Here is a 20,992-nt window from a genome sequence, read left to right on the forward strand (position 1 = left end):
GGGACGTGTTCTGAGAGTCTGGGGATTCAGGGACATGTTCTGAGAGTCTGGGGATTCAGGGACGTGTTCCGAGAGTCTGGGGATTCAGGGACGTGTTCTGAGAGTCTGGGGATTCAGGGACGTGTTCTGAGAGTCTGGGGATTCAGGGACGTGTTCTGAGAGTCTGGGGATTCACTGCCTTCATCGTTCACTGTTTCCATATATAATAAATAAATAAAATGCACAATACGAACTACTTCTTCAGACAACCTGCTCCAGATTTTTTTTTTAAGTAAAACATTTGTAAGATGGTTCATCGGTTCAATAGCCCCAAATTTTTCTTGAAGAGCGACAGCGTGTGGAAGCGACATTGTGTGAGAAGTACGAGTGGACAAATACAACGCAGTTAGAAGTAGTTTGAAAGCAGGTTGACAGCTGCAGAAGCTACACTAAACTAAAAAAAAAATGGTTTTCAAGCCAGTAATCTGTGACAACTGCATGATGTGGGAAATCCGAGAAAACCCAACAGAGCTCAACCAAGTTTGTGTAAAGTGCCGCACCATCCAGGACTTGCTTCAGCGATTAAGCCTGCTAGAAAAGGAGCTGGAGGAAATGAGACAGCAACAGGAGCTTGAGGAGCTGACACACCCACAATTCATGGAAGTCTGCATCCCTAGCAGACTGAAAGACACCAGGGAGATGGAAGAGAGTCGAAACAGCTGGGTTCAGATAGGCAGAAGCAGGGAAAAAAAGAAACTTCATCAAACACAACCACCAGAAATCCAGACAGCCAACACATTTGAGCCACTTCAACATTTAGATGACCAAAACCAACATCAAGAGAATGAAAGAAACAACATCCAGGACCCTATAAACAGTGCTGACCAGGCAGCAAAAAGAAGGGAGGTCATGATTGTTGGGAACTCCATATTGAGAAACACAGCAAGTTCAGTTCGCAGTTTGGACCCCCTTACTACAACAGTGTGCTGCCTTCCAGGAGCCTCAGTCAAGCACATCACTGAGAATGTGGACAGGCTCCTAGAACGAACAGGAGACAACCCGGTAGTAGTCGTCCACATTGGTACAAACAACATTGGAAGAGACAGGCCAAGATCCCTGCAAAACAAATTCAGAGAGCTAGGAAGGAAATTAAAAGACAAGACCAAAACTGTGGTATTTTCTGGGATACTGCCGGCGCCTTGCAAAGGACCATATGGACAGCTGGAAATACAAAATCAAAATGCATGGCTGAAATCGTGGTGCACACAGGATGGCTTCACCTTTCTTGAACATTGGAGCACTTTCTACAACAAGGACTATCTATACAGGTGGGACGGACTGCACTTAAACAGAAAGGGAACCAATCACCTCGGAGAAATGATCCTTCAGGCGGTCCAGAAGCATTTAAACTAGAAAGGAAGGGGGGAGAAAACAAAAAAACAGAAGGGAGACCACATCAAAACAAGGGCAACAACTCAGGTAAGACCACTATTAAATGGATTTATCTTAATGCTAGAAGTCTCAGAAACAAAATGTTAGAACTTGAAGCTACTGCACTAACAAGTAACTACGATGTGATAGGTGTTACAGAAACTTGGTTGTCTGAGAGTGATGGAGACGAATATAATATTAGTGGGTACATACTATATAGGAAAGACAGGCAGGACAGAAGAGGCGGAGGGGTAGCGCTATACATAAGAAATAGCCTTGAAGCCCAGGTGTTAAATCAGGACAAAGAAAACAATGCAGAATCAATATGGGTCAGAATAATGGACACAAATTCAAAGGGCATAATAATAGGAGCATGCTATAGACCGCCAAATTCAGACGCTGAGCAAAATAATCTGTTATACAATGACATTCAAAATGCGTGTAGAAAAGGAGAAGCCATACTAATGGGGGATTTCAACTTCCCCTGTATAAAATAGGAAAACCCGGTGGGGAGCACGACGGACGAAATTGAAATGGTGGAAATGACAAATGACTGCTTCCTAACGCAATTTGTCAAGGCACCGACTAGAGGGGAGGCATGCCTTGATTTAGTCTTTTCAAATAACGAAGACAGAATAACTAAAACAGAGGTCAGAGAGCCATTGGCAAACTCAGACCACAACATGGTCTCATTTGAAATATTTTTTAAAACCCCAAAAGTAATGACTAAAGCTAAGGTTTACAGTTTTAGAAAAGCAAACTATGAAGATATGAAACAGAGACTAATAGAAGTAGATTGGAGTAAAATAGAGAAAACATCCACAGAAAAAGGGTGGCTGTTTTTTAAAAATGTAGTACTAGAGGCACAAAACAATTACATCCCAAAAGTAGACAAATCTAAATCTAAAACAAAATGGCCAAAATGGTTTAATAGATCAATTTTAAAAAAATATTCAGAGAAAAAAGGCACTTTACAGAGCGTTTAAAAGGGACCAAAAACAAAGTACACAGAAAGAGTACTTGGAACTGCAAACACAAGTCAAAAAGGAAGTTAGAAAGGCCAAGAGAGAGATAGAAATCAATATTGCTAAGGGGGCTAAAACCAATTCCAAAATGTTTTTCAAATATTATAACAGCAAGAGAACATTCAAAGAGGAGGTTAAATGTCTAAGAGACACAAATGGCAAAATCATAGATGAAGAACAATAGCAAATATATTAAATGATTACTTTTCACTAGTTTTTACAAAGGAGGATACGGACAACATGCCCCACATGTCGACCTGTTCCTATCCAATTTTAAATAACTTTAGCATAACAGAGGCAGAAGTGTTAAAGGGACTAGGAGCTCTTCAAATAAACAAATCCCCTGGGCCAGATGAGATCCTCCCAATAGTACTCAAAGAAATGAAAGAAGTTATTTACAAGCCGCTAACCAAGATCATGCAACAGTCTCTTGACACAGGGGTTGTACCGACAGACTGGAAAATAGCAAACGTAATACCGATCCACAAAAAGGGAGACAAAACCGAACCAGGTAACTACAGACCAATAAGCCTGACTTCTATTATATGTAAACTTATGGAAACGATAAGAAGATCCAAAATGGAAAATTACCTATATGGTAACAGTATCCTGGGAGACAGTCAGCATGGTTTTAGGAAAGGGAGATCGTGTCTAACTAACCTGCTTGACTTTTTTGAGGATGCAACATTGAAAATGGATAACTGCAAAACATACAACATGGTTTATTTAGATTTCCAGAAAGCTTTTGACAAAGTCCCACATAAAAGATTAATTCTCAAACTGAACGCAGTAGGGATTCAAGGAAATGCATGCACATGGATTAGGGAGTGGTTAACATGTAGAAAACAGAAAGTACTGATTAGAGGAGAAACCTCAAAATGGAGCGAGGTAACCAGTGGTGTACCACAGGGATCAGAATTCGGTCCTCTGCTATTCCTAATCTACATTAATGATTTAGATTCTGGTATAGTAAGCAAACTTGTTAAATTTGCAGACGACACAAAAATAGGAGGAGTGGCAAACACTGTTGAAGCAGCAAAGGTCATTCAAAATGATCTAGACAGCATTCAGAATTGGGCAGACACATGGCAAATGAAATTTAATAGAGAAAAGTGTAAAGTATTGCATGCGGGCAATAAAAATGTGCATTATAAATATCAAATGGGAGATAGTGAAATTGAAGAAGGGAACTATGAAAAAGACCTAGGAGTTTATGTTGACTCAGAAATGTCTTCATCTAGACAATGTGGGGAAGCTATAAAAAAGGCTAACAAGATGCTCGGATATATTGTGAGAAGTGTTGAATTTAAATCAAGGGAAGTAATGTTAAAACTCTAAAATGCATTAGTAAGACCTCACCTAGAATATTGTGTTCAGTTCTGGTCACCTCGTTACAAAAAGGATATTGCTGCTCTAGAAAGAGTGCAAAGAAGAGCAACCAGAATTATCCCGGGTTTAAAAGGCATGTCGTATGCAGACAGGCTAAAATAATTGAATCTATTCAGTCTTGAACTAAGAAGACTATGCGGCGATCTGATTCAAACGTTCAAAATCCTAAAAGGTATAGACAATGTCAACCCGGAGGACTTCTTTGACTTGAAAAAAGAAAAAAGGACCGGGGGTCATAAATGGAGATTAGATAAAGGGGCATTCAGAACAGAAAATAGGAGGCACTTTTTTACACAGAGAATTGTGAGGGTCTGGAACCAACTCCCCAGTAATGTTGTTGAAGCTGACACCCTGGGATCCTTCAAGAAGCTGCTTGATGAGATTCTGGGATCAATAAGCTACTGACAACCAAACCAGCAAGATGGGCTGAATGGCCTCCTCTCGTTTGTAAACTTTCTTATGTTCTTAAGTCAATTTCTTGAAGGAAACTTCTGAATCTAATTCCCAGGGGCCAGTGTAACAGGGAGGAGGCTGAGGATGAACCGGCGGCGACGCAGACTGCAAGCGAGCATCTTAACCACTATGCAATAAGGTCCGGGCTCATCTCCCTTGGGTACAAAACTCATCTCACCCACAGGGGTCAGTGTCTGTAACGGCAGTGCATCACAACGCTGCCTGTTATGCCAGGAAACCTCCAGGGTCTGTTACTGCAGAGATGCACTCGTGGAAAATCAAAAGCTAATACCATGGCTTTTATGTGCCATTAAAAAAAAGTATTTAAATAAGTTTAATAAATGATTTCCCATGGTTTACTGTGGTATACGTCCTTGTAAAAGCAGAGCCCACAGCCCAACATACTGTCAGGACAATTCAGAGCTGATTATCTTCTCTGTTTCCAAAGAGGGTTAGGGGTTTGTTACTGTGTTTCAAATCACTCTCTGACTTTACTGGAATGTTTGTAATTAGAGCATGCTTGTGCAATTAGAAACCAGAAATATCTGCTCTTTATAACCTCTCATTTATCTAAGTGATTGATTTACTGTATCAGGTAACACAGATGCACAGCATTTACAGGAACCTGATGTATTTACAGGAACAGGGGCACCCTGTCTGCCAGGACCTGCCGACTGCACTCCAATCCCACTGCCTGTCTGCTGCTGACAGGGCCCTGTGCGCGGTTAGAGCTCTCTGCAGTGAATTACAGGGAGAGTCTGTCCGCAGGGCCGGGTTAGTCACCGAGTGCGCGGCACAGTGCCGTTCAGCACGAGCATCTCATTCAATTGGACTCCTCGCACTCTGACATGCTGTAATAAACAGACTGCACTGGATGATGTTAAATGTCTGCGGTTTACAAACAGGTTTTACTCTGCAGGCTGTGACTGAGCTCAGACAGCTGATCTGGTGCTGGCGGCGTCCGGTTTAGAGAGACAGGAGATGGGGACGGGGCCTCCTCTTCTTTCACAGCTCTAAAAGCTTCAGATCTTTCTGTCAGTGAGCTGAGGACTGAAGAACACAAGGCGAGGGTATTCTTGATAAATCCTAAGAACATCTGAAGATTCACTTGAAGCAGCACGGCACAGGAAGCCATCATGGTTATGTTAATTGGGCCGGTGTAACTGTGATGTGCCAGAAGTCTTTTAATCAGTTTGTTTAGTTTAGGACTTGTCTGCATTTTCTTTGGAGTTGTTTCTGTACTCAGTTTGTATCACAAGGGGAGGGGGCTGGGGCTGACTGAGACACCCCACACTGCAGAAGAAGGGAGGGGAGCGGCTCCAGGGACAGATCCAGTGTGTTTGCTCTTCCTGTTGCAGCAGCCACACTGTGATGAAAGGGATGCTTGACACGTTGGGAGCTTTGATAAGGTTTGATTCCTTAGAGCTTGCTGAAAAGGTCTGTGCGCACGTGTGTGTGTGAGTGCGCTCTGCCAAACGCTGTATTAAAAATTCTTAAAATCTTCTAAAAGCTTTGAAACCCAGGGTGTTACTGTTAAAGAAACGAGAATCAATGCTCAGCTTTGAAAAGAGGGACTTTATCCTTGGTGTTGCTTTTCAGGTCAAGCCGTCTCATAGAGCTTCCTTCAAATGGGAAAGAAAAGAGCTCATTGGAGACACTCCCTCGAGGAGCTCCAGATCATCGGCAGATAAGCCAAGGCTGTGCTGGGAGTGAAAGGAGGAACGAAAGAAAAGAAAAAAGAAATCATCAGTACCCCAAGAAACAGAGACACAGAGAGAGAGAGAGAGAGAGAGAGAGAGAGAGAGAGAGAGAGAGAGAGAGATTCTGGCTCCAGTCTCGTTATGAATCTGGATTCTGGCTCCAGTCTCGTTGTGAATCAGTGGATTCTGGCTCCAGTCTCGTTGTGAATCAGTGGATTCTGGCTCCAGTCTCGTTGTGAATCAGTGGATTCTGGCTTCAGTCTCGTTGTGAATCAGTGGATTCTGGCTCCAGTCTCGTTGTGAATCAGTGGATTCTGGCTCCAGTTTCGTTGTGAATCAGTGGATTCTGGCTCCAGTCTCGTTGTGAATCAGTGGATTCTGGCTCCAGTCTCGTTGTGAATCAGTGGATTCTGGCTCCAGTCTCGTTGTGAATCAGTGGATTCTGGCTCCAGTCTCGTTGTGAATCAGTGGATTCTGGCTCCAGTCTCGTTGTGAATCAGTGGCATCTCTCTCAGCTGCTCAGCCGCCCACTTGAACTCGGCGGGGTGGGGTGGGGGGATAGTTTAGTTTAGTTTAGATGTGTTTTATTTATTCCAGACGTCTCTGTACTCTCCCGTTACTGAATCAATGGAGAGACGAGGGCTGGATGCAAACCACAAGACAAAATGCTCAACTGAAAGAGCAAGAGGCGAGTACGGGCTCATGATAATGAACACTAACACACTCCATTCTCAGCACTGTCCTCATTGATAATGAACACTAACACACTCCATTCTCAGCACTGTCCTCATTGATAATGAACACTAACACAATCCATTCTCAGCACTGTCCCATTGATAATGAACACTAACACACTCCATTCTCAGCACTGTCCTCATTGATAATGAACACTAACACACTCCATTCTCAACACTGTCCTTGTTGATAATGAACACTAACACACTCCATTCTCAACACTGTCCTTGTTGATAATGAACACTAACACACTCCATTCTCAACACTGTCCTTGTTGATAATGAACACTAACACACTCCATTCTCAGCACTGTCCTCATTGATAATGAACACTAACACACTCCATTCTCAGCACTGTCCTCATTGATAATGAACACTAACACAATCCATTCTCAGCACTGTCCCATTGATAATGAACACTAACACACTCCATTCTCAGCACTGTCCTCATTGATAATGAACACTAACACACTCCATTCTCAACACTGTCCTTGTTGATAATGAACACTAACACACTCCATTCTCAACACTGTCCTTGTTGATAATGAACACTAACACACTCCATTCTCAACACTGTCCTTGTTGATAATGAACACTAACACACTCCATTCTCAACACTGTCCCATTGATAATGAACACTAACTCCTCTCATCTCTCCAGCACTGTCCTCATTGATAATGAACACGAACTCCTCTCATCTCTCCAGCACTGTCCCCGCTATTGAACACACAGCGCTGAGCAAAGCTGTCCCCTCCACCCACTTGTGTCACATGATGAGGAGGACAGGAGGGGGAGGGAAGGGGGGGTTGGATTAAAAGGAGCAAGCAGGCGACGCTGACACTCAGCAGAGCTTGTACAGTCAACAGCCAAAACAGAACAGGCCCCTGGGTCCTTACATTGCGAGGAGTCTGGGTGGTGTTGGGGCTCCCATTGGTTCTTGTTTTTCTCAGGCTCACATATTTCAACACAGCTCTTTCACAAGCCTCCCGCTTGCTTTCACCGAAGCTGACTCATGATGTCAGCACTGCATCTGGAGCTGCTGCAGTGGAATGTAAAAGTAGCTCAGAATTCAGCAGCGCGAGCCTCAACTGCAACAGTGCGTTGTGACCCTGGACGGCCTCCCATCTCCTGACAGCCAGGATTAGCTTTGAGTCTCATCTGCTCCCCATCTGTCCTGCTGGTTATTCCACAAGCAGTGCCGCTGCTGTCTGTCTTCACAGGGCAGTTCATCTGCTGTATTCCCCTGCATTAGGTATGTCTGAGCTGGCTTGTGAAGGAGGCTGTTTTGATGCCCTTTCAATGCAGTGATTATCAAATGAATTTGCTAAGCAACGGCTCCTGGAGATGTCACAACAGCAGTAGCAACTACATTATTATTATTATTATTATTATTATTATTATTATTATTATTATTCTCGACCATTGCTAAGCCTTCCTGTAATTGATTCCACTGTTAAAGCTGGCAGTGCGAGGGGAGCTGTGGCTTGTTTTCTCCGGTTAAATCGCTGCCTGTGGAAAGGTGTGACCAGGCTGCAGACGCAGAGAGGTTTTACTCAAAGCACATCTTTTTCTAATCCTGTAAGCGAGTCACAAGCCCTGAGGAAGCTGAGAGGAAGGGGTGGGTGATGGTGGTTCAGCCAGACCTGCTCATACCTGAATCAGTGCAGTTAGATTATCACAGGGCACGGGTTCTGTCACCTCCCCCGTTGAGCTCCATGAATCAGTGCAGTTAGATTATCACAGGGCACGGGTTCTGTCACCTCCCCCATTGAGCTCCATGAATCAGTGCAGTTAGATTATCACAGGGCACGGGTTCTGTCACCTCCCCCATTGAGCTCCATGAATCAGTGCAGTTAGATTATCACAGGGCACGGGTTCTGTCACCTCCCCCATTGAGCTCCATGAATCAGTGCAGTTAGATTATCACAGGGCACGGGTTCTGTCACCTCCCCCATTGAGCTCCATGAATCAGTGCAGTTAGATTATCACAGGGCACGGGTTCTGTCACCTCCCCCATTGAGCTCCATGAATCAGTGCAGTTAGATTATCACAGGGCACGGGTTCTGTCACCTCCCCCATTGAGCTCCATGAATCAGTGCAGTTAGATTATCACAGGGCACGGGTTCTGTCACCTCCCCCATTGAGCTCCATGAATCAGTGCAGTTAGATTATCACAGGGCACGGGTTCTGTCACCTCCCCCATTGAGCTCCATGAATCAGTGCAGTTAGATTATCACAGGGCACGGGTTCTGTCACCTCCCCCACTGAGCTCCATGAATCAGTGCAGTTAGATTATCAGTCCTAACCCTTTGGGGCGTCCCAGACACCCTTTCAGTGGCTGAACTGTTTGAAAACACACTGGGGATGAGCTCTGGCAGGTTTACAAGCTCACCCTAGCCCTGCACAGAGGCCTGGGTTTCAGAAGTACTCTCAATAATGAATAATATTGAAACCATCAGGGGCCAGGAGTTGGTGCAATCATACCTAAAGAAATCAATGAAATGAATTGTTCCTCTCTTATAACTGCTTGCTTAAGTCATTTTTTACTTCAGTAAACCGATAGATTCAGGTGAGATTTATTCAGGCTGTGATGATAAGTGTGATCAGTTCAAAGCAGGTTGAGCAGGGGCTTCACAATGATATACCTGAACAAGGGGAGTTCTGAAACCCAGGACTGGCTGCACAGCTTGTGCAGGTTTCCATCCCTGGGAAGGTGTGTGCAGCAGAGCCTCACACTTCACACACAGTTTGAGGTCGGACCAGGCTGTGCTGCGTCTCTCTCTCCTGTGCCTTACAGACTCCCTGCTCACCGGAGAGAGGCTGTATTTGGAAGTGGGCTACACCCCTGCACTGTCGTCCTTTACTCCCTGCTGGCACAGGTGCACAAGCCAGCAGCTTCCCCTCTATGAATAGCTCCGGTCACCAGCGATCGAGGGCCAGTGAGCCTGGCTGGGTAATCTATCAGACGAGACGCTGAGAGAGGGTGTGAGTCTGAGCACGCAGACGTAAGGCTGGGGCAATGCCTAATTTCTCACTATCGATTCGACACATCTTATTAAATGGTCACGCAGATGAGTTGTGTTAGTGGAGTGTCCCAAACGTTACTTTCTCTCTGTCTTACTTTAGAAATGAATTGTCAAGGCACGGAAGGTATTGTATTTGTAGCTCGGTCGATACAGTATTTGTAATCATTCACTACCACAGGCTGGGACATTTCTGCTTTGTTTTTTTACTCCAGAATAAAATTGGATTTCTGCAATGGACTCTAGCCAGTGTTCATGCTATCCGGCTGATAGCTGTCACCTTTCAAGCTCATTTTTGGGGTGCAACCTCCCCTCCCCAGTCATTCTGCAGTTGTTCATTTGGCTCCTGCTCTACATTGTCTCCCCGTGAAGCAGCGTATTGATTTCAAAACACTGCTGCTCAACAGTCAATACCTGTTCACTAGACAGCTCTGAATCTTACAACTATTCAGACGTTTTCCACTGATAGCAACACATCCCATCACAATATCAATCCACATTCATGTCAGTAAGTTGTGTAAGCCGCAGTTCTACCCGTTTGCATGTTGAATTGTCAAACAGAAATGATATTGGTTTGGATACAGACCGCAGCACAATCTCAGCCTAACAGTGAAGCCAGTCAGTGGATTCAGAGGAACACTGTGGATTTATACAAATAACAACCTGCCATGGCTGGAGGGTCGAGGTTATTCACTGACTCGTGTGATTTAGAAAGATCGTAATCCTCTTCTGATTTGAGGCTACTTTGCGTTTTGCAGCAGCAGTCTAATTGTACTGAGATCATTCTGCTGCCCTTGGTTGGGCTGCCCTTGGCTGTTCTGTCTCATGCTGTCTGCTGCTGGATTACCAGAGCCCAGTCAATCAATGCCGCACTGCAGCCTCCTCTAGACCATCCGCAGCGCGATGCCCAGCCAGCACCGGGCTCGGAGCCCAAAGATTACCTCCCACTGGGAAGGGGGTGTGGGGGAATAGAGCACACAGGGAACCGGGCTGCACAGGGGGCTGTAATTAGACATGCGATCGTGCTGCTGCTGTTTGAAGTGGTTGTTGTGTGAGTGCTCTCTCTACGATCTCCGCTTCACAGCCACCATGAGCCTGGCAGAGAAACAGACAGCCAGCAGCAATTTGTATTTTGAGGGGGAGCTTTCACACTGGATATCACTATCTGCCCACTACACAAATTCTACCAGGCCCAGATCAGAGAGCCTTACTCATCCTTACTGATCAATCACACTGCCTACACTGCGCCCTGAACGCGACCGTGAAGCAGCAAGCTGGGGATTTGAAAATGGAACAAAAGATGTTTCCAGGGCAGATTCGCTGAGCCTCTTTCCCAGGCATGGCGAGCTCTGTCCTCTTTCCCAGGCATGGCGAGCTCTGTCCTCTTTCCCAGGCATGGCGAGCTCTGTCCTCTTTCCCAGGCATGGCGAGCTCTGTCCTCTTTCCCAGGCATGGCGAGCTCTGTCCTCTTTCCCAGGCATGGCGAGCTCTGTCCTCTTTCCCAGGCATGGCGAGCTCTGTCCTCTTCCCCAGGCATGGTGAGCTCTGTCCTCTTTCCCAGGCATGGCAAGCTCTGTGTGTGTGAGTTCCAGTGCAGTGACTGGTGAGTTCCAGTGCAGTGACTGGTGAGTTCCAGTGCAGTGACTGGTGACGGCACAGGATTCAAGACTGGACTTTCACTTTTCAGTCACAAGTACACCATTGGCCACACTCCATTCGACAACAACGAACACAACGTCAAATGAAAAGACTACACGTAGAAAATCTGAACTTTGTGAGGTCATTTCATTCCATCTCCTGAAGAAGAAGAGGACAGAATGCCTCCCTGTGATGAGCACGGCTAAGGCATGGCTTTAGTGCATCGACACGGTAAGCCATGGCTTTATTATGTACTACACTGCATCATACTGCTAGAATGTAAAGAGCCCCCAAGGCATGTCTAACAGGATTAATAACAGGTTTACAGGTTTCTAAGCCTGATCTCTGCTCCCTCGTATATAAAAACATACTTGTGATTTCCTGACCGGCGATGCACAAGGGTCCATTCCCAGCAGGATCGAGGCAGGAGTGTGACTGAACTGAGACTGACTGTCTGAATTATGTTCTGCTATAGTCTGTATATTACAGATTAATAAACCCGGGGTGCTCTCACCATGACTTATTACTGATGGGCTCACCGGAGTGAGGCAGTTCTGTACACTTCTCCATCAATTACACACAAGGGCCCTGCCCATCCTGCCGCTCGCACATTGGGGTCAATCACACCTTTCACTGACTCACAGCTCAGCAACACTTACAAAGCTCATTACTTACACCGGCAGTTGAGTGGTGTCTCGCTTTACAACAGTGTGCACTAGCTACAAGAGCAGCAAGGTTACAGTATTCAAGCTTTACAACAGTGTGCACTGGCTACAGCAACAAGGTTACAGTATTCAAGCTTTACAACAGCGTGCACTGGCTACAGCAACAAGGTTACAGTATTCAAGCTTTACAACAGCGTGCACTGGCTACAAGAGCAGCAGGGTTACAGTATTCAAGCTTTACAACAGTGTGCACTGGCTACAGCAGCAAGGTTACAGTATTCAAGCTTTACAACAGCGTGCACTGGCTACAGCAACAAGGTTACAGTATTCAAGCTTTACAACAGCGTGCACTGGCTACAGCAACAAGGTTACAGTATTCAAGCTTTACAACAGCGTGCACTGGCTACAGCAACAAGGTTACAGTATTCAAGCTTTACAACAGTGTGCACTGGCTACAGCAACAAGGTTACAGTATTCAAGCTTTACAACAGTGTGCACTGGCTACAAGAGCAGCAAGGTTACAGTATTCAAGCTTTACAACAGCGTGCACTGGCTACAGCAACAAGGTTACAGTATTCAAGCTTTACTACAGTGTGCACTGGCTACAGCAACAAGGTTACAGTATTCAAGCTTTACAACAGCGTGCACTGGCTACAGCAACAAGGTTACAGTATTCAAGCTTTACAACAGTGTGCACTGGCTACAGCAACAAGGTTACAGTATTCAAGCTTTACAACAGTGTGCACTGGCTACAGCAACAAGGTTACAGTATTCAAGCTTTACAACAGCGTGCACTGGCTACAAGAGCAGCAAGGTTACAGTATTCAAGCTTTACAACAGTGTGCACTGGCTACAGCAACAAGGTTACAGTATTCAAGCTTTACAACAGCGTGCACTGGCTACAAGAGCAGCAAGGTTACAGTATTCAAGCTTTACAACAGTGTGCACTGGCTACAGCAGCAAGGTTACAGTATTCAAGCTTTACAACAGTGTGCACTGGCTACAGCAGCAAGGTTACAGTATTCAAGCTTTACAACAGCGTGCACTGGCTACAGCAGCAAGGTTACAGTATTCAAGCTTTACAACAGTGTGCACTGGCTACAGCAGCAAGGTTACAGTATTCAAGCTTTACAACAGTGTGCACTGGCTACAGCAGCAAGGTTACAGTATTCAAGCTTTACAACAGTGTGCACTGGCTACAGCAGCAAGGTTACAGTATTCAAGCTTTACAACAGTGTGCACTGGCTACAGCAGCAAGGTTACAGTATTCAAGCTTTACAACAGCGTGCACTGGCTACAGCAGCAAGGTTACAGTATTCAAGCTTTACAACAGCGTGCACTGGCTACAGCAACAAGGTTACAGTATTCAAGCTTTACAACAGCGTGCACTGGCTACAGGAGCAGCAGGGTTACAGTATTCAAGCTTTACAACAGAGTGCACTGGCTACAGCAACAAGGTTACAGTATTCAAGCTTTACTACAGTGTGCACTGGCTACAGGAGCAGCAGGGTTACAGTATTCAAGCTTTACAACAGTGTGCACTGGCTACAGCAGCAGCAAGGTTACAGTATTCAAGCTTTACAACAGCATGCACTGGCTACAGCAACAAGGTTACAGTATTCAAGCTTTACAACAGTGTGCACTGGCTACAGCAACAAGGTTACAGTATTCAAGCTTTACAACAGTGTGCACTGGCTACAGCAGCAACAAGGTTACAGTATTCAAGCTTTACAACAGTGTGCACTGGCTACAGCAACAAGGTTACAGTATTCAAGCTTTACAACAGTGTGCACTGGCTACAGGAGCAGCAAGGTTACAGTATTCAAGCTTTACAACAGCATGCACTGGCTACAGCAGCAAGGTTACAGTATTCAAGCTTTACAACAGTGTGCACTGGCTACAGCAGCAAGGTTACAGTATTCAAGCTTTACTACAGTGTGCACTGGCTACAGCAACAAGGTTACAGTATTCAAGCTTTACTACAGTGTGCACTGGCTACAGCAACAAGGTTACAGTATTTAAGCTTTACTACAGTGTGCACTGGCTACAGCAACAAGGTTACAGTATTTAAGCTTTACAACAGTGTGCACTGGCTACAGCAACAAGGTTACAGTATTCAAGCTTTACAACAGCGTGCACTGGCTACAAGAGCAGCAAGGTTACAGTATTCAAGCTTTACTACAGTGTGCACTGGCTACAGCAACAAGGTTACAGTATTTAAGCTTTACAACAGTGTGCACTGGCTACAGCAACAAGGTTACAGTATTCAAGCTTTACAACAGCGTGCACTGGCTACAAGAGCAGCAAGGTTACAGTGTTCAAGCTTTACAACAGCATGCACTGGCTACAGGAGCAGCAAGGTTACAGTATTCAAGCTTTACAACAGCATGCACTGGCTACAGCAGCAAGGTTACAGTATTCAAGCTTTACAACAGTGTGCACTGGCTACAGCAGCAAGGTTACAGTATTCAAGCTTTACAACAGTGTGCACTGGCTACAGCAGCAAGGTTACAGTATTCAAGCTTTACAACAGTGTGCACTGGCTACAGGAGCAGCAAGGTTACAGTATTCAAGCTTTACAACAGTGTGCACTGGCTACAGCAACAAGGTTACAGTATTCAAGCTTTACAACAGAGTGCACTGGCTACAGCAGCAAGGTTACAGTATTCAAGCTTTACAACAGAGTGCACTGGCTACAGCAGCAAGGTTACAGTATTCAAGCTTTACAACAGTGTGCACTGGCTACAGCAACAAGGTTACAGTATTCAAGCTTTACAACAGCGTGCACTGGCTACAGCAACAAGGTTACAGTATTCAAGCTTTACTACAGTGTGCACTGGCTACAAGAGCAGCAAGGTTACAGTATTCAAGCTTTACAACAGCGTGCACTGGCTACAGCAACAAGGTTACAGTATTCAAGCTTTACAACAGCGTGCACTGGCTACAGGAGCAGCAAGGTTACAGTATTCAAGCTTTACAACAGCGTGCACTGGCTACAAGAGCAGCAAGGTTACAGTATTCAAGCTTTACAACAGTGTGCACTGGCTACAGCAACAAGGTTACAGTATTCAAGCTTTAAAACAGCGTGCACTGGCTACAAGAGCAGCAAGGTTACAGTATTCAAGCTTTACAACAGTGTGCACTGGCTACAGCAACAAGGTTACAGTATTCAAGCTTTACAACAGTGTGCACTGGCTACAGCAACAAGGTTACAGTATTCAAGCTTTACAACAGTGTGCACTGGCTACAGCAACAAGGTTACAGTATTCAAGCTTTACAACAGCGTGCACTGGCTACAGCAACAAGGTTACAGTATTCAAGCTTTACAACAGTGTGCACTGGCTACAGCAGCAGCAAGGTTACAGTGTTCAAGCTTTACAACAGCGTGCACTGGCTACAGCAGCAGCAAGGTTACAGTATTCAAGCTTTACAACAGCGTGCACTGGCTACAGCAGCAGCAAGGTTACAGTATTCAAGCTTTACAACAGCGTGCACTGGCTACAGCAACAAGGTTACAGTATTCAAGCTTTACAACAGCATGCACTGGCTACAGGAGCAGCAAGGTTACAGTATTCAAGCTTTACAACAGCGTGCACTGGCTACAGCAGCAGCAAGGTTACAGTGTTCAAGCTTTACAACAGTGTGCACTGGCTACAGCAGCAGCAAGGTTACAGTATTCCCATTTACCCGAGCACATGCCTTCTTAAGAAGCCACAGTGAACACAAGCTCCTTTATTCAAGGGTCCCTTTAGTCAACGGCTCCTGTTTTTATAAATACATGGAGTCAAATACAAGTGTTGGATTACACTATGTAACACAATTTTTGTTCCTGGGTAGTAAGTGTTATTTCCTAATTGCTTATGCCTCAAAAGTATAGAAAATGGCTATTATTCCCCACAAACTTTGCTTTTGTGACCAGGACAGTGATATTTTGAAATTTACCCATTTCCAATGAGAAAACGGGCGAATTTGTGTCTTTTCGTTCACATAAAGTCAGAAAAAAACAACATATGAATCCAAATTAACATGTATTTATACTAAAGTAATACAAAAATGACTACAAAAGATTTAGAAGTGAGTAGTTTTTCGAGATTTACGATTATACTGTAAATCACTTTCACGAATCAGCCCCCAAATGTAGTCTCCCATCATGTTCACGTTATACTGTCCTTGGTAGCGGCGTTCAAAGTCCAGTATATCCTGGTGGAAGCGCTCGCCTTGCTCCTCCAAGTACACTCCCATGTTCTCCTTGAATTTATCAAGATGAGCATCAAGGATATGGACTTTGAGGGACATCCTACAGCCCATTGTGCCGTAGTTCTTCACCAGAGTCTCAACCAGCTCCACATAGTTTTCGGCCTTGTGATTGCCCAGGAAGCCCCGAACCACTGCGACAAAGCTGTTCCAAGCCGCTTTCTCCTTACTAGTGAGCTTCTTGGGGAATTCATTGCACTCCAGGATCTTCTTTATCTGTGGTCCGACGAAGACACCGGCTTTGACCTTTGCTTCAGACAGCTTAGGGAAGAAGTCTTGAAGGTACTTGAAGGCTGCCAACTCCTTATCTAGAGCTCTGACAAATTGTTTCATAAGGCCCAATTTGATGTGCAGTGGTGGCATCAGCACCTTACGGGGGTCCACCAGTGGCTCCCACTTGACGTTGTTCCTCCCCACAGAGAACTCGGTCCGCTGTGGCCAATCCCGCCTGTGGTAGTGCGCCTTGGTGTCCCTGCTGTCCCAAAGGCAAAGATAGCAGGGAAACTTGGTAAAACCGCCTTGGACCTATCAGGAATGCCACCATTTTGAAGTCTCCTATGACCTTGATGCCATCTCAGAAAAATGCAGATATGTCTCCACTTAGGCAGCTGGAACTAAACTGAACTGGTGGGCTTAAGGCCCCTGTATTTATACTACTATTTATATTACTGGAAAGTTCTAGAAAGTTCTAGAAGTTACTCCAAGTTTACTCAGCACTGAATCTATCTGGAATGTTCTGGAAAATAGGTAAATTTCAAAATATCACTGTCCTGGTCACAAAAGCAAAGTTTGTGGGGAATAATAGCCATTTTCTATACTTCTGAGGCATAAGCAATTAGGAAATAGCACTTACTACACAGGAACCAAAAAAAAAAAAAAATGTGTTACACGGTGTTATCAGAAGCATTTTATACGAGCAGCACATGAATGACAAATGTTTCAAGTGGGATCAACAAAGTGCTGAATCAGTGTTCAAATAATCCACAGCTTCTCAAACCGTTTGGATTATTTCAGTGATTTAACACATGTCGCTGTTTATGCCGTACAAACTATCTTCCTGTGAGATTATTGTAAATCCTCTTTACCTACTGCTCATACACACTCCCCTCCAAGTACTGCTGGAACGGCAGTATATATATATATATATATATATATATATATATATATATATATATATATATATATATATATATATAGTGTAAAAGCACCCACATACCCTAGAACACACACATACTGTACACACACACTCACACACATACTGTACACACACTCACATATACAGGCTAACGCACACACACACACAAACACACAACACACACACACACACGCACAGTGATTAGAAACTAATTCAGCTTGGTGCAATCGGCTTCACTCCTTTTTTAAATTCTGTGCATGAATTAGAGCCACAGTAGGTGGAGGTTATCCCAAGACTGCATGCTCTCATTTTCATCCAAACCAATTCCTTATAAAATCAAAATCAATGCTGGCACTGAAATACTAAATTAGCACAGCAACTCACTGCCAGCAAGAATAATATATGAGCCAGATACAGTCAGGGCTATTGATGAATGTATAATGTCTACAGCATGTTTTATATATATTATATATATATATATATATATATATATATATATATATATATATATATATATATACAGACGTGCTCAAATTTGTTGGTACCCTTACAGCTCATTGAAATAATGCTTCATTCCTCCTGAAAAGTGATTAAATTAAAAGCTATTTTATCATGTATACTTGCATGCCTTTGGTATGTCATAGAATAAAGCAAAGAAGCTGTGAAAAGAGATGAATTATTGCTTATTCTACAAAGATATTCTAAAATGGTCTGGACACATTTGTTGGTACCCCTTAGAAAAGATAATAAATAATTGGATTATAGTGATATTTCAAATTAATTAGTTTCTTTAATTAGTATCACACATGTCTCCAATCTTGTAATCAGTCATTCAGCCTATTTAAATGGAGAAAAGTAGTCACTGTGCTGTTTGGTATCATTGTGTGCACCACACTGAACATGGACCAGAGAAAGCAAAGGAGAGAGTTGTCTGAGGAGATCAGAAAGAAAATAATAGACAAGCATGGTAAAGGTAAAGGCTACAAGACCATCTCCAAGCAGCTTGATGTTCCTGTGACAACAGTTGCAAATATAATTAAGAAGTTTAAGGTCCATGGAACTGTAGCCAACCTCCCGGGCGCGGCCGCAAGAAGAAAATCGACCCCAGAGTGAACAGAAGGATAGTGCGAATGGTAGAAAAAGAACCAAGGATAACTGCCAAAGAGATACAAGCTGAACTCCAAGGTGAAGGTACGTCAGTTTCTGATCGCACCATCCGTCGCTTTTTGAGCGAAAGTGGGCTCCATGGAAGAAGACCCAGGAGGACTCCACTTTTGAAAGAAAAACATAAAAAAGCCAGACTAGAATTTGCTAAAATGCATATTGACAAGCCACAATCCTTCTGGGAGAATGTCCTTTGGACAGATGAGTCAAAACTGGAGCTTTTTGGCAAGTCACATCAGCTCTATGTTCACAGACGAAAAAATGAAGCTTTCAAAGAAAAGAACACCATACCTACGGTGAAACATGGAGGAGGCTCGGTTATGTTTTGGGGCTGCTTTGCTGTGCCTGGCACAGGGTGCCTTGAATCTGTGCAGGGCACAATGAAATCTCAAGACTATCAAGGCATTCTGGAGCGAAACGTACTGCCCAGTGTCAGAAAGCTCTGTCTCAGTCGCAGGTCATGGGTCCTCCAACAGGATAATGACCCAAAACACACAGCTAAAAGCACCCAAGAATGGATAAGAACAAAACATTGGACTATTCTGAAGTGGCCTTCTATGAGTCCTGACCTGAATCCTATCGAACATCTATGGAAAGAGCTGAAACTTGCAGTCTGGAGAAGGCACCCATCAAACCTGAGACAGCTGGAGCAGTTTGCTCAGGAAGAGTGGGCCAAACTACCTGTTAACAGGTGCAGAAGTCTCATTGAGAGCTACAGAAAACGTTTGATTGCAGTGATTGCCTCTAAAGGTTGTGCAACAAAATATTAGGTTAGCGGTCCCATCATTTTTGTCCATGCCATTTTCATTTGTTTTATTATTTACAATATTATGTTGAATAAAAAATCAAAAGCAAAGTCTGATTTCTATTAAATATGGAATAAACAATGGTGGATGCCAATTACTTTTGTCAGTTTCAAGTTATTTCAGAGAAAATTGTGCATTCTTTGTTTTTTGTGGAGGGGTACCAACAAATTTGAGCACATCTGTGTATATATATATATATATATATATATATATATATATATATATATATATATATAATTTAGAGTGCACAATTATTTTACCCCCGATTCCCCCCATTTAGAATGTCCAATCACACTTTTCCCCTTGCCACAATAGAAGTGAAGGTTCAGTGAGCGTCCTCCGATCCCACGAGCGAGCCAGCTTCCTCTTCTACACCCTGGAACTCGAGAGTGATGTCAGCGAGCTACCGGCTTCACCAGCCCTGCAGAGCTGCTCAGGAACACCGAAGGTTCAGTGAGCGTCCTCCGGTCCCACGAGCGAGCCAGCTTCCTCTTCTACACCCTGGAACTCGAGAGCGATGTCAGCGAGCTACCGGCTTCACCAGCCCTGCAGAGCTGCTCAGGAACACCGAAGGTTCAGTGAGCGTCCTCCGGTCCCACGAGCGAGCCAGCTTCCTCTTCTACACCCAGGAACTCGAGAGCGATGTCAGCGAGCTACCGGCTTCACCAGCCCTGCAGAGCTGCTCAGGAACACCGAAGGTTCAGTGAGCGTCCTCCGATCCCACGAGCGAGCCAGCTTCCTCTTCTACACCCTGGAACTCGAGAGCGATGTCAGCGAGCTACCGGCTTCACCAGCCCTGCAGAGCTGCTCAGGAACACCGAAGGTTCAGTGAGCGTCCTCCGATCCCACGAGCGAGCCAGCTTCCTCTTCTACACCCTGGAACTCGAGAGCGATGTCAGCGAGCTACTGGCTTCAGCAGCTCTGCAGAGCTGCTCAGGAACACCGAAGGTTCAGTGAGCGTCCTCCGATCCCACGAGCGAGCCAGCTTCCTCTTCTACACCCTGGAACTCGAGAGCGATGTCAGCGAGCTACCGGCTTCACCAGCCCTGCAGAGCTGCTCAGGAACACCGAAGGTGTCGAGAGCGAGTTGGCCATGTATGCGTAAAATCAATGCCAGCCAGATAGTGCCTACAGCTAACTCACCTGTCACTTCCCTATAGTATTCACATTGTCAGTGAGGTCACATCTCCACACCTGAACCACTGGTGTCCTTCACCCTGCTGCCCGCCCCTCATTAATCAATGCCAGGACCAGCACCCTTTCAGATAAGACACCTGTCACCACTCCTCAGAAGGGGAGCTACAGGACCCAGCAGCTCACTTAATATGCAAAGCAAACTGCAGTAGAGTGGAGCACAGCTGAGCAGCAGAGTCAGGCTACAGTATAACCGCACTGCAGCTAGAAGAGGGGAAATGCCTCGATCAGTGTAATCTTGCAGGCAGACCTTGAAGTAGTTTTCCTTACTTCACAAGTGTTCACCGGAAGCAATCAACACTCTTTGTGAAACAGCAGCCGTATCAATCTGTTTAAACTTGTGACTACTTTATAGGCAAACGTTTCACTGATAGAGCAACCGGCCGATTCGTTTGTCTCCCT

General features: G+C 44.7%; 1 protein-coding gene across 4 annotated transcripts in view; it reads right to left on the reverse strand.

Moving 5' to 3' along the window:
• The window catches only part of LOC117420157 (LHFPL tetraspan subfamily member 3 protein), a 44,276-nt gene that overhangs the window by 16,209 nt on the left and 7,075 nt on the right, over positions 1-20,992 (reverse strand). The window lies entirely within an intron of this gene.

This window comes from Acipenser ruthenus, chromosome 14 (assembly GCF_902713425.1).
Source record: "Acipenser ruthenus chromosome 14, fAciRut3.2 maternal haplotype, whole genome shotgun sequence".
Taxonomy (NCBI): Eukaryota; Metazoa; Chordata; class Actinopteri; order Acipenseriformes; family Acipenseridae; genus Acipenser; species Acipenser ruthenus.